This window comes from Artemia sp. Qi Xiang Cuo, chromosome 19, assembly GCF_049724085.1.
Source record: "Artemia sp. Qi Xiang Cuo chromosome 19, ASM4972408v1, whole genome shotgun sequence".
NCBI classification, from domain to species: domain Eukaryota; kingdom Metazoa; phylum Arthropoda; class Branchiopoda; order Anostraca; family Artemiidae; genus Artemia; species Artemia sp. Qi Xiang Cuo.
The window spans coordinates 10912655-10927309 of NC_142812.1; the positions used below are offsets into that span (position 1 = coordinate 10912655).

Genomic DNA, 14655 nt, shown 5'->3' on the forward strand with positions numbered 1-14655 from the left:
GACTCTATTTTTAGGAGTTTTGTTATATTTCTTAGCATTGGACTGATCGTCTCTTACTAGATTGCTAGCTACTGCTGCTACCCAGATTCACATATATATTATTTATGAGAGGCAGCCTGGCCGAGTGGTCCAAGGCCCTGGTGTTAGCCACCAGTCTCTTCGGAGGCGTGGGTTAAAATCTTACCGCTGGTATACGAGTATGTTTGAAAGACTGCAGTGTGAAAAGACATCAAAAATGCAGTTTTTGGTGGAAAAATTTATTCTCTTTTAGAGATAATTTATTTTAGTTACTATAGATTTTTAACCCAATTAATTTCCTTTAAAATGAGCCATTGAACAACTCTCTACGATGTTCCAGTGCCAAGCTATCTCTGGATACAAAAGAAAAAAAGAAAAAAATATCCCGTTTAGGCAGAATGTTGTAGTAACTGCAACTTTTCTTGATTTTCAAGCCAATATATTTCCCTTACTGTTCAAGCCAAGGGACATAAAGTTTCCTATACAGGGGTTTCGGACAAGGCGGTTCTACTGGTGTACTTTTTGTTTTGATCTGAATCCTTTTTTTAGGAACTATGGGTTTTTATATTTCTTAACATTGGACGTGATCGTCTCTTACTAGGTTGCTAGCTACCGCTGCAACCCGTATAAATTATAACTATCTACGATGTTCCAGTGCCAAGCTATCTCTGGAAACAAAAGAAAAAAAAATATCCCGTTTAGGCAGAATGTTGTAGTAGCTGCCACTTTTCTTGATTTTCAAGCCAATATATTTCCCTTACTGTTCAAGCCAAGGGACAGAAAGTTTCCTATAAAAGGGTTTCGGACACGGCGGTTCTAATGGTGTACTTTTTGTTTTGAATTGACTCCGTTTTTAGGAGCTATAGGTTTTTATATTTCTTAACATTGGACGTGATCGTCTCTTACTAGGTTGCTAGCTACCGCTGCAACCTGGATATTCTTTCTGATATGAACATTTCTTGGCGTAGTGGTTTGCACTTAGGACTTTGAATCCTGTGATCTGAGTTCAAATCTCGGTGGACGATTTTTACGAAATGTAGCTTACTTATACTACCATTTAGGTTTCTGCCGTTATTCTTTCTTTTCAAATTTAAATTAGTTACTATGGCCTAGAGTTAGTTCTTTACCATATCGTAACAATTTGTTTTATAATAATGATTATTTTTGTTAATTAAAAAAGTTTCTATATACAAATTTCCTTTAAAATGAGCCATTAGACAGCTCTTTATCATGACCACGAACCATTTGATTTAATACTTCTGTTATTATGAGTTACAGCTCGTTCCTTATTGTAAATATTCGTCCTTTGTGTAACTGCACCTGGAATCACCATAAATCCGTTAGTATGGGAGAGAGATCGTTCTTTACTGTAATTTTTGCATGTCTATAATCTTCATTATTGTGATAACACATCTTGCTGTTTTGCTTGATTACTTTTCGATACGCCTGGTCGGTTGAATACCTTTGCTTTTTTTCTTTTCGAGATGCTATCTCTGTTTTTTTTTTCTAGTACTGTTTTTTTAACTTGCGTGCAGCTTGCTTTGATCGAACCATTATTTATTCATGAATGAGACCATTTACAGATTTGACGTTCTTATATAGTAATAATTGCAATTATAAGACAATAATATGGAGATACGTGCTTTACGGGTTACAAACCAAAAAAGTTTGGTTCCAGGATACAATAATAACTTTGAACTGAGATGAAAAAAAATTTTCTTCCAGGAGACAAAAAGTAAAACTAATTATAAAATTTTCATGTATTTTGTTGTTTAAATTAAGAAATTACTATTACTGATTAGGCATCTTTGTTATTCAAGTCAAAGGGCGGTAAGTTTCCTTAATAGGGGTTTCGGACAAGGTGGTGCTAATAGTATACTTTTTGTTTTGATCTGACTCTTTTTTAGGAGTTAGGGGTTTTATATTTCTTTACATTGGAGGTGATCGTCTCTTACTAGGTTGCTAGCTACCGCTGCAACCTAGATTCATTAATCGGATATTTTAATATATCCTATGTGGTCTAGAGGTTGGAATAGCTCTCACCCAGTTGGCTTGAGTTCAATTTCCGTAAGGGAAATTTTTACTTATGATGATTTCTTAAGGAATATAATTAGAATATCTTCATATAATAAATATAATTTGTTTTAATTACAAAAGGTTTTTAACCCCATTAATTTTCTTTAAAATGAGCCATTGATCAACTCTCTACGATGTTCCAGTGCAAAGCTATCTGTTGAACTTATACTATAATTAAGTGGCGTATAAAATTTAGTATAGTCAAGAATTCTTTCTTTATTATAATTCTTTTAAATAGTAAGAGACGAGTCTCAAATAATCAAGTAGCTAGCTAATTCCAAAGGTATGCAATTTTTTGTTATTCCAATGATCGTTTTTTATTGTAACTAGGTTTCAGCCATCTCTACAGTCATGATACTATTGGAAATTACATAATCCCTATTTATGTTTCAGTTAACATGGGCAAGGTGTCGTTCTTTATTGTAATGTTACTGCTACACACTTTAGCATTACAGTAATTTATTTTCAAGTCTGATGATACTGCATCAGCAGCTGATTGTAGCTCAATCGTAAAAGCACCATAATCTTTCCCTTCTATGTCAACAAAAATATTACTACTATTTGGCTTTGGCTTTATATGAATATTTTCAAAGGAAATTAGCTGAGGCTTTCTCATTCTTGCATTTTCATATTGTGGTTGCGACCTAGATAAAGATGATTCAACTCCAGAGTCAGGAAAAGGGATTTCTTTCAGGCAGTTTACCTCTATTTGCTTCAACCATTTCTTTTGATCACTGTTCAATTCATTCCATTCCTTGTACCAGCTGTTGTCATTTTCTATTCTGTGTCCCCTTAAAGTATTATTCGGGTTATTACTATCAGGAAGATAATATTTACAAAAAGTTGCAACATAGATTTCATCGACATTAATCTTCTATCATAATAAAGGGCTCCATAGCTTCGTCAAGCTTTTTGAATTCTTCCAGCACTTTTATATTGTAAATTAATATCTTTTTTTTGGAACTCTCAACAGGAGTTGTTGTACTACTAGTTGGATACTCTTTAATTTCCCGGATAATTACTAACCTATATTATAGTTAAGTGGCCTATGAAATTTATTATAAAACCTTACTAACCTATACTATAGTTAAGTGGCCTATAAAATTTATTATAGGCAAGAGGTCGTTCTTTATTATAACATTACAACTAGACGATATTTCCCTAAGAGAATAGTTTCATGTTCAGGTGCCTCAAAAACTGCGATTTTATCTAATGCTGGCTCTTTTTTCGTCCCTTTCTTTTTACTCATTTTTCGCATTATAAATCAGACGATATCTTGTCAGTACTTAAAATCATTCTCATAAAAAATGTGTCTCGGAGTTAGAACGTAGTAAAAAAAAAAAAAAAAAATTTTTTTTTTTCAGGGTTTTTCTAGTTTTAATTAAATAGTTAAAATTATTACTCAGACACCATAAATATTTTTGCAATTTGCATAATCACTTTAGCGATACTGAACTGAGAACTAAAATAAAATAAAATTATCTTATCGAAAGATAAACGTGTAAATATTTTATATTCATTTAATACGTAATATATAATATTTATACACAATCTAATTAAAAGAGGGTCATTCGAAGAACATACCATTGCATATATGAAACTTAGTTAGCTGCTCGATTCCTTAAAAAAAAATCTCATTTGTCAACTGAAACTAGAATCATTCCTAAAAATTTAAAATAAAATAATTTTATTTAACTGCAAAGTGCAAAAATATTTATGGTGTCTGATCACTAATTTCCATTTTTTAATTCAAACCAGAAAAAAACACAAAATTTTAAAATCAGTTTGGTTTTCCTTTTGCTTCAATTAACTCGCTACACCATTTTTTTACGCCATTAATTTTATATCATCTTAGTTAAAAATTATTAGTGTATCCTGGAAACAAACATTTTTGGCTTAATTCATAAAGTACGTATCTCTATATTGTTGTCCTATTGTGGTCCTAATAGTGTAATTCTTGTTTTGATCTGAATCTTTTTTCAGGAGTTATGGGCTACTTTAGTTTTTACTATGGGGCGTGATCGTCTCTTAATAGTTAGCGAGCTACCGCTGCATCCCAGATTACGGGCTGGAAGTTCGTTCTTTACTGTAAACATTGTGATAACACATCTTGCTGTTTTGTTTTGCTCTCTCAATTATTACTTCTAGATACGCCTGGTCGGTTGAATACCTTTGTTTTGCTCTCTCAATTTTTACTTCTCGATACGCCTGGTCGGTTGAATACCTTTGCTTTTCTCTTTTCAAGATACTATCTCTGTTGTTTGTGTAGTACTGTTTTTTCAAATTGCGTATAGCTTGCTTCGATCTAACCATTATTCTAATCAAGAATGAGAGAATTTACATCTTTGTCGCTCTTAAGTAGTAATTATGACGTCACGGCGTAATGATTTTATTGACGTCATGGCGCAATGATATTATTTCATGACGTCATCAGAAACAACAATATAATTTCGTGTTTTTCTATTCACGTCATAGCTCTAATATAAAGCTATGACGACATTCATTATTTATCTAGTAGGGTTTCAGACAAGGTAGTTCTAATGATGTACTTTTGTTTTGATCTTACTCTATTTTTAGGAGTTTTGGGTTTTTATATTTCTTAGCATGGGACTGATCGTCTCTTACTAGGTTGCTAGCTACTCCTGCAACCCAAATTATAAGACGCAGCCTGGCCGAGTGGTCCAAGACACTTTTGTTAGCCACCAGTCTCTTCGGAGGCGTGGGTTCAAATCTTACCGCTGGTATACGATTATGTTTGAAATACTGCAGTGTGAAAAGACATCATAAATGCAGTTTTTGGTGGAAAAATTTATTCTCTTTTAGAAATAATTTATTTTAGTTACTATTGATTTTTAACCCAATTAATTTCCTTTAAAATGAGCTATTGAACAACCCAACCCTCTACGATGTTCCAGTGCCAAGCTATCTGTGGAAAAGAAAAAAGAAAAGAGAAAAAAAATATCCCGTTTGGGGAGAATAACGTGGTTAAAGTCAATTTTCTTGATTTTCGAGGCAATATATTTCCCTTGCTGTTCAAGCCAAGAGACAGAAAGTTTCCTATACAGGGGTTTCAGACAAGGCGGTTCTAATGGTGTACTTTTTGTTTTGATCTGACTCCTTTGTTAGGAACTATGGGTTTTTATATTTCTTAACATTGGACGTGATCGTCTCTTATTAGGTTTCTAGCTACCGCTGCAACCCGGATTTATAAAAAATTAAGTTTTTCGTAAAAAAATAATTAATTAAAAAAATTAAGTGCAAAAGGCGCTAGATCTATAGATTTCCTTTAAAATGAGCCATTGAACAACTCTCTCCAATGTTCCAGTGCCAAGGTATCTGTGGAAAAGAAGAAAAAAAGAAAAAAAAATATCCCATTTGTGGAGAATAACGTGGTTGAAGTCAATTTTCATGATTTTCAAGCAAATATATTTTCTTTGTTATTCAAGCCAAAGGGCGGTAAGTTTCCTTTATAGGGGTTTCGGACAAGGCGGTTCTAATGGTGTACTTTTTGTTTTGATCTGACTCTTTTTTTTAGGAGTTTGGGGCTTTTATATTTCTTAACATTGGACGTGATCGTCTCTTGCTAGGTTGCTAGCTACCGCTGCAACCAGGATACACAGCTCGTTATTATGACCCCGAACTGTTTGATTTATTACTTAAGTTACTATGGGTTCAGTTCGTTCCTTATTGTAACATTACCATGAACTGTTTGATTGCTTCAAAATTCAAATATCTTTGAAAAGACTGCAGTATGAAAATACATCAAAAATGCAATTTTTTTGACAAAATTGATTCTACTTTAAAAAGTATTTTATTTTTAATTACAAAAGGCAATAGATGTAGCAGTTTCCTTTAAAATGAGCTATTATAAAGCCCTCTGTGATTTTCCAGTGCCCAGCTAGCTGAGGAGAAAAGAAAAGTGAAAAGATAAAAATATCCCGTTTGTGGAGAATAACGTGGTTAAAGTCAATTCTCTTGATTTTCAAGCCAATATATTTTCTTTGTTATTCAAGCCAAAGGGCGGTAAGTTTCCTTTATAGGGGTTTTGGACAAGGCGGTTCTAATGGTGTACTTTTTGTTTTGATCTTAATCTTTTTTTAGGAGTTGGGGGATTTTATATTTCTTAACATTGGAGGTGATCGTCTCTTACTAGGTTGTTGCTACCGCTGCAACCCGGATAATTTCTTAACATACCGCCGTAATTTCTTAACATTGGACGTGATCGTCTCTTACTAGGTTGCTAGCTACCGCTGCAACCCGGATGTAGCTACCCCTGGCGCCACCGTATATCAGTTACTATTGGCGAGAGATCGTTCTTTACTGTAAATGTTGTATTGGAGATCATAAGCAGGTTTTATTACCGATGTGAGAAAGAACTGATAATTTCTTGCAATGTCGAGATGAAGTTGTCCATTTGCTTTTCTCACAACCCAGCGTCACTTCTTCATTCTCATTTATGTAGGAAATTAAAAGAAATCTCATTTATATAGGAATTATTAAAAAATTACCAAGCTCTAGGTAAGAAAAACCCCGATTACAAACAAAAAAAAGCCTCCAGCTTTTCTTCTTTGTAATAGTAAGAGATGAAGCTCATAGAATCAGGCAGCTAATTCAGTCTAATAAATGCAATGGTTTGTTCTTCTAATGATGATTTTTTAATATAAATGAAACCGATAACAACTTAAATAATCCCCATTTATAATGATTAACTAGACAGATTCCTTGTATAATTTTTTTGTGTATTAACGAATTTATTATCATGTCTTACATATAATTTATAATCTATAGGTCTTCGATGGTACAATAGTGCGAATGTCCGCTTGTAACGCGGGAGACCGTGTTTCAATTTCCTGTCAGAGAGAATTTTTGATATCGTTCTTTACTATAACTGCGATACAAATCATCACTTGTGTATTTGTTTCTTTGTTTCCAAGAGACTGATTTAATGTAATTTTGACGGTGCTCTTCATTATCTACTTATTTAAAGCTTCTCAGGATTGATGCAGACTTGATAGTACTTTGACGATACTCTTCATTATTTCTGTAATAAATGATTCTCTGGATTGATGCAGACTTGATAGTATTCAGACAATAAGCCTCATCACTTCTGTTTGGATTGATTCAAGCTTTATAGTATTCAGACGATAAGCCTCGACATTTTGGTATTGGATTGGAACACAACGCTTTTTTAGAGCTGCTGCTTTCTCATCCTGCTTATATCGGTTTTTGGCAATCAATATGAGAGAGTCCTTGTTTTTCTCATATTTATCTTTGCTTTTGCCAGCAAGCTGTATAGCTCAACTTTGATATATTTTCATGTTCTTAGTTTTCATTTTTCTTACTTGTGAAACAATTACAATAAATAATTTTATTACTGAGTTAAATTTCATCTAGCACATTTTGTTTACGAAACGTATTAAGTATAAAAAACCTAACAAAAAATAAAAACTAATTAAAGAATTTTCAGGTATAATTCCAGTTAAAATTGCAAGATCAAAATTAATGCTCAGATACCATAAATATTTTTGCAGTTATCGATTATAACTTTAACTTTATCGATTTTGAACTAAAATAAAATAAAAATTAACTTTTTCAATTTTAATTTAATCACTCATTACGTCATATATTGTTATTTCATATTGAAAATCATCATATAAATATAAAAATACTGTTTTTTAGAGTATCGGTTACTATTTAGATGAGTCGCTCTTACTATACAGTTCTTTACCACGAACTGTTTGATAATAACCTTGATTACAAACAGGAAAAATCCTACGGCTTTTTCTTATTTTGAATAGTATGAGACAAACCTCAAGCAATCAGGCAGCTAACTAAGTCCAATATATGTAATGGTTTGGTATCCTAATGATCGTCTTTTAATATAATTTTATTTAAAATTTTCAAGAATTATTCTAGTTTCAGTTAACAAATAAATTTAAAAAAAAAAAAACCAAAAATTACTGCATTTTACATAATAATTGATAATTATATAAAATGGAACCGTATTGACAAACACTATTTATGATGAACTATTTCGGTCCATTATTTAAAATTTACTAACCTATATTATAGTTAAGTGGCCTATAAAATTTAGTATAGGCAAGAGGTCGTTCTTTATTATAACTTTTAGAAAATCAGTAATACCGAATTTCTTTTACCGGTACTTACCTTAATGTAACATAACTTAGAGAAGCAACTTGTCAATAGATTATTTCACTTGACATGGGGCAGAGGTTGTTCTCTACTACAAACAAACTGATTACAAACAGGAAAAAGCCTACGGCTTTTTCTTCATTGAAATAGTAAGAGACGAACCTCAAACAATCAAGTAGCTAACTAATTCCCATGTATGCAATTGTTTGTTATTCCAATGATCGTCTTTTAATGTAATTTATAGGTGTTTGGGATCAGAGGGTTCTAATGGTGTACTTTTTGTTTTGATCTGACTCTCTTTTCAGGAGTTATGGGTTACTTTAGTATTTACTATAGGGCGTGATCGTCTCTTACTAGGTTGCTAGCTACCGCTGCAACCCGGATACCGTTGCATTCTGGACTATCCTATAATTAAGTGGCGTATAAAAATTAGCAAAGGCAAGAGGTCGTTCTTTATTATAACTGCAACCAAAACAGGAAAAAGCCTATGGCTTTTTCTTAGTTGGAATAGCAAGAGACGATGCTTGTGCTATCTTAGCTTTTACCTACTATGTGCCGTGGCTTGTTCTTTACTAGGTTTCAGCTATATTCGATGAAACTTACATAGTGCCCATTTATAATGAACTGTATCGATCCTTTTTGTACCATATTGTTAATTTTACAACTTTAATTAGTGACGTTATAGTCCAAGTGTCTAGCACGATCTGTCTTTAACCGAATGGTTGGTGGTTCAAAGCCACCCGGGGTACTTTTCTTTTAATTTGTAATTCAGCTATCAATAAAACCATATCATTACTATATCAGTAACTATAATTATACAAAGTACGCAATTTAGTATAGGAAAGAGTTCGTTCTTTATTAGAACCCGGATTATTTCAAAACGTCATGGCGCAATGGTATTATTTCATGATGACGTCTTCAGAAACAACAACATAATGTCGTGTTTTTCTATTCACGTCATAGGTCTAATATAAACCTATGACGACATTCATTATTTATCTAGTAGGGTTTCAGACAAGGTAGTTCTAATGATGTACTTTTGCTTTGATCTGACTCTATGTTTAGGAGTTTTTGGTTTTTATATTTTTTAGCATTGGACTGATCGTCTCTTACTAGGTTGCTAGCTACTGGTGCAACCCAAATTAGGAGAGGCAGCCTGGCCGAGTGGTCCAAGGCACTGGTGTTAGCCACCAGTCTCTTCGGAGGTGTGGGTTCAAATCTTACCGCTGGTATACGATTATGTTTGAAAGACTGCAGTGTGAAAAGACATCAAAAATACAGTTTTTGGTGGAAAAATTTATTCTCTTTTAAAAATAGTTTATTTTAGATACTATAGATTTATAACCCAATTAATTTCCTTTAAAATGAGCCATTGAACAACTCTCTACGATGTTCCAGTGCAAAACTATCTGTGGAAAAGAAAGAAAATAAAAAAAAGAAAAAAATATCCCGTTTTTCAGAATGTTGTAGTAGCTGCCACTTTTCTTGATTTTCAAGCCAATATATTTCCCTTGCTGTTCAAGCCAAGGGACAGAAAGTTTACTATACAGGGGTTTCGGACAAGGCGGTTCTAATGGTGTACTTTTTGTTTTGATCTCACTCCTTTGTTAGGAACTATGGGTTTTTATATTTCTTAACATTGGACGTGATCGTCTCTTACTAGGTTGCTAGCTACCGCTGCAACCTGGATACTACTTTTAATTAATATTTCAGTTACTATGAGCAAGCGTTCGTTCTTTATTATAATCAGTCCTTTATGTAAACCTTACTAACCTATACTATAGTTCAGTGGTCTATAAATTTAGTATAGGCAAGAGGTCGTTCTTTATTATAATATTTCTTAACATTGGAGGTGATCGTCTCTTACTAGGTTGCTAGCTACCGCAGCAACCCGGATATCATAAAACAATTAATTAGCTTTTTACACATATCTCATATGGTCTAGTGGTTTAGGATAGTTGGCTTTCAACCAATTGGCTTGGGTTCGAATCCCGGTGTGGGAATTATTTTTAAAACAAAATCAGGTGAAATTAATTAGCTAATTTGACAAGACATAGGTATCTAAGGGCAAGAGTTCGTTCTTTACTATAAAACAGGCTCGGGTTCGATTCCCGGTGTGGGAAAATTTTTAACTCTATAATCTTCGAATATTTGAACCTTTTATAATTTATAATGATGTATAATATAAATACTGTAATCTTAACTATATTAACTATAGTGAAGTTGCGTATGCAAGTTAGTATAGGGAAGAGTTCGATCTTTATTATAATTATGTATTCATGAATGAGACCATTTACAGTTTTGACGTTTCTTATATAGTAATTATGACGTCACTGCATCAAAAATACAGTTTTTATTGGAAAAATTTATTCTCTTTTAGAAATAATTTATTTTAGTTACTATAGATTTTTAACCCAATTAATTTCCTTTAAAATGAGCTATTGAACAACCCTCTACGATGTTCCAGTGCCAAGCTATCTCTGGATACAAAAGAAAAAAAAAGAAAAAAAAAGAAAAAAATATCCCGTTTGGGGAGAATAACGTGGTTAAAGTCAATTTTCTTGATTTTCAAGCCAATATATTTCCCTTGCTGTTCAAGCCAAGGGACAGAAAGTTTCCTATACAGGGGTTTCGGACAAGGCGGTTCTAATGGTGTACTTTTTGTTTTGATCTGACTCCTTTTTTAGGAGCTATGGGTTTTTATATTTCTTAACATTGGACGTGATCGTCTCTTACTAGGTTGCTAGCTACCGCTGCAACCCGGAACTCAAACAATCAAGTAGCTAACTAAGTCCAATGTATGGAATGGTTTGTTATTTCAGTGATCGTCTTTTAATGTAAAAATATAAATACTGTAATCTTAACTATAGTGAAGTTGCTTATGCAAGTTAGTATAGGGAAGAGTTTGATCTTTATTATATTTTGATCTGACTCCTTTGTTAGGAAATATGGGTTTTTATATTTCTTAAAATTGGACGTGATCGTCTCTTACTAGGCTGCTAGCTACCGCTGCAAACCGGATTGCTAGCTACCGCTGCAACCCGGATTTAGGGCAAGGCGGTTCTAATAGTGTACTTCTTATTTTGATCTGAATTTTTTTTGGGAGTTATGGGTTTTTATATTTCTTAATATTGGAGGTGATCGTTTCTTACTAGGTTGCTAGCTACCGCTGCAACCTGGATTACTCTATTACAAACAGGAAAAAGCCTATGGCTTTTTCTTAATTTGAATAGTAAGAGATGACCTGGCTACAACCTACGATTATGGCATCATTGATCAATCTTTAACATTAATTATAATCTTATTTTAGTTACTATGGGCTGGAAGTTTGTTCTTTACTGTAATCCCGATAAAACATGCGTAAAATGTTTCTCAATTTACTAAGGTCAGCCTGCATTTTTGCCTTCTTCTTGTATTTCTGAATGTAATTTTTCCCTTTGTCCTTATGCGTTCTTCGATACAACCTCGCAGAGAATTTATTTTTTTTATTATAGCTTTTGTCACCCAAGTATCTACCCATTATTCTGGTAGCAACTTTTTTCTTATGTTTGTTTCGGTAATCTTTATCATTATCATACCGTTCCTTGCTCTTTTGTCTAGCCTGCTCAATTGTTGCTTCTCTGTAATCTTCATCATTACCATACCGTTCCTTGATCTTTTGTTTGGCTGTCTCAATTTTTGCATGTCTATAAACTACATCATTGTGATAACACATCTTGCTGTTTTATTTTGCTCTCTCAATTATTACTTCTCGATACGCCTGGTCGGTTGAATACCTTTGTTTTTCTCTCTCAGATATTATTTCTTGATACGCCTGGTCGGTTGAATACCTTTGTTTTGCTCTCTCAATTATTACTTCTCGATACGCCTGGTCGGTTGAATACATTTGATTTTTTCTTTTAAAGTTACTATCTCTGTTGTTTGTGTAGTACTGTTTTTTCAACTGCATCATTGATCAATCTTTAACATTAATTATTATCTTATTTTAGTTACTATGGGCTGGAAGTTTGTTCTTTAATGCAAAAAGTTTTTAACCCAATTAATTTCCTTTAAAATGAGCCATTGAACAACTTTCTACGATGTTCCAGTGCCAAGCTAAATCTAGAAACAAAGAAAAGAGAAAAAAATATCCCGTTTAGGCAGAATGTTGTAGTAGCTGCCATTTTTCTTCATTTTCAAGCCAATATATTTCTCTTGCTATTCAAGCCAAGGGAAAGAAATTTTACTATACAGGCGTTTCGGATAAGGCGGTTCTAATGGTGTACTTTTTGTTTTGATCTGACTCCTTTTTTACGAGCTATGGGTTTTTATATTTCTTAACAATGGACGTGATCGTCTCTTACTAGGTTGCTAACTACCGCTGCAACCCAGATAGGTGTCTATCTACCACTAAAACCCAGATTCAGAGAATGAGGCATCAAACTAAACCCAATATGTGCCATAATTTATTCTTTACTAGGTTTTGACCATCTCTACAGCCATGCTATCGATGAAACTTACATAATCCCCATTTATAATTAACCTGACCGATTCCTTATTTAATTTTCTTAGTAAGTTAACCATTTTTTTATCATGTCTTATATGTAACATATTTATCATCTTATATGTAACATATTTATCATGAGTCTCCAATAGTACAATGGTAAACATACCCGCTTGTCACAAGGGCGATCGGGGTTTGATTCCCCGTTGTAGGGAATTTTTAATTTGTTGACTTTAAATGTAAATTTACAAGCCTACACTATAGTTAAGCAACCCATCCCAGTTAGTATAGGCAAGAGTTGGATCTTTATTGTAAAACTTCATTAATCAGATATTTGATATATTTTATATGGTCTAGTGGTTAGGGTAGCTGGCTCTCACCTAGTTTGCCTGATTTCGATTCCCGGTATGGGAAATTCTTACTTATGATGATTTCTTAAGGAAAATTTCTCATCTACATGATGATTCCTTATAATACTTCAGTTACTATGGACTAAAGTTCGTTCTTAAATGTATCTACTTTAAAAAGTATTTTATTTTTAATTACAAAAGGCACTAGATGTTGCAATTTCCTTTAAAATGAGCTATTATACAGCTCTCTATGATTTTTCAGTGCCCAGCTAGCTGAGGAGGAAAATCAAGCGGAAAGAAAAAAACATCCCGTTTGTGGAGAATAACGTGGTAAAAGTCAATTTTCTTGATTTTTAAGCCAATATATTTTCTTTGTTATTCAAGCCAAAGGGCGGTAAGTTTCCTTTATAGAGGTTTCGGACAAGGTGGTTCTAATGGTGTACTTTTTGTTTTGATCTGACTCTTTTTTTAGGAGTTCGGGGGTTTTATATTTCTTAACATTGGAGGTGATCGTCTCTTACTAGGTTGCTAGCTACCGCTGCAACCCGGATACCCCTGGAACCACAATACATCAGTTACTATTGGTGAGAGATCGTTCTTTACTGTAAAAACTAGCTACAACTGCAAAGCCGGACCTAATTGACAAATACCATTTATGATGAACTATATGGGTCCTTTATGTAAGTTTCTAGCTACCGCTGCAACCTGGATAATGAACTGATTACAAACAGGAAAAAGCCTACGGCTTTTTCTTCTTTTAAATAGTAAGAGACGAACATCAAACAATCAAATAGCTAACTAATTCAAATGTATGTAATTGTTTGTTATTCCAATGATGGTCTTTTAATGTAATTAATTATAAAAGGTTTTTATATTCAGCAGTTTTCTTTAAAATGAGCAATTAAACTCATTATTATGTCTAAAAACTGTTTGATTTTATACTTAAGTTACTATGGGTTACAGTTCGTTCCTTATTGTAACAAAATTAAAAAATAACTATCTTGTCTTATATGTAACTTTTATCTCATAAGTGTTCGATAGTCTAATGGTAAGGATACCGACTTGTAACGTGGGAGAACGGGGTTCGATTTCCCGTTGGGTAGAACTTTTAGTGTGTTGAATTAAAAGCAATATCTTTCAAATTTTAAATTTAAAAAAGAAACTCGTTTTATATACATCCTAGCTAAAATAATCAAGATAATATGAATGAACCACAGGGTTCAGTTTCTTTGGGCTTTAGTTCGTTCTTTACTATATTTCTTCCAGGAGACAAAAAGCAAAACTAATTTTAGAATTTTCATGTATTTTTGTTGTTTAAATTAAAAAATTACTATTACTGATTAGGCATCATAAATATTTTTGCAGTTTACATAATAATTTTAGCGATTAAGCCAAAAAAGAAAATTTTGGTTCCAGGAGTTTCGGTTACTATTGAGACAAGTAGCTATTATTACTATAGAGTTCATTACATGGACTGTTTTATTGCTTCAAAATTCAAATATCTTTGAAAAGACTGCAGTATGAAAATACATCAAAAATGCAATTTTTTTGACAAAATTGATTCTACTTTAAAAA

General features: G+C 33.0%; 1 pseudogene; it reads right to left on the reverse strand.

Annotated features, from left to right (window-relative positions):
• Window positions 1-14655, reverse strand: part of LOC148940490 (general transcription and DNA repair factor IIH helicase/translocase subunit XPB-like) — a 133454-nt pseudogene that overhangs the window by 51516 nt on the left and 67283 nt on the right.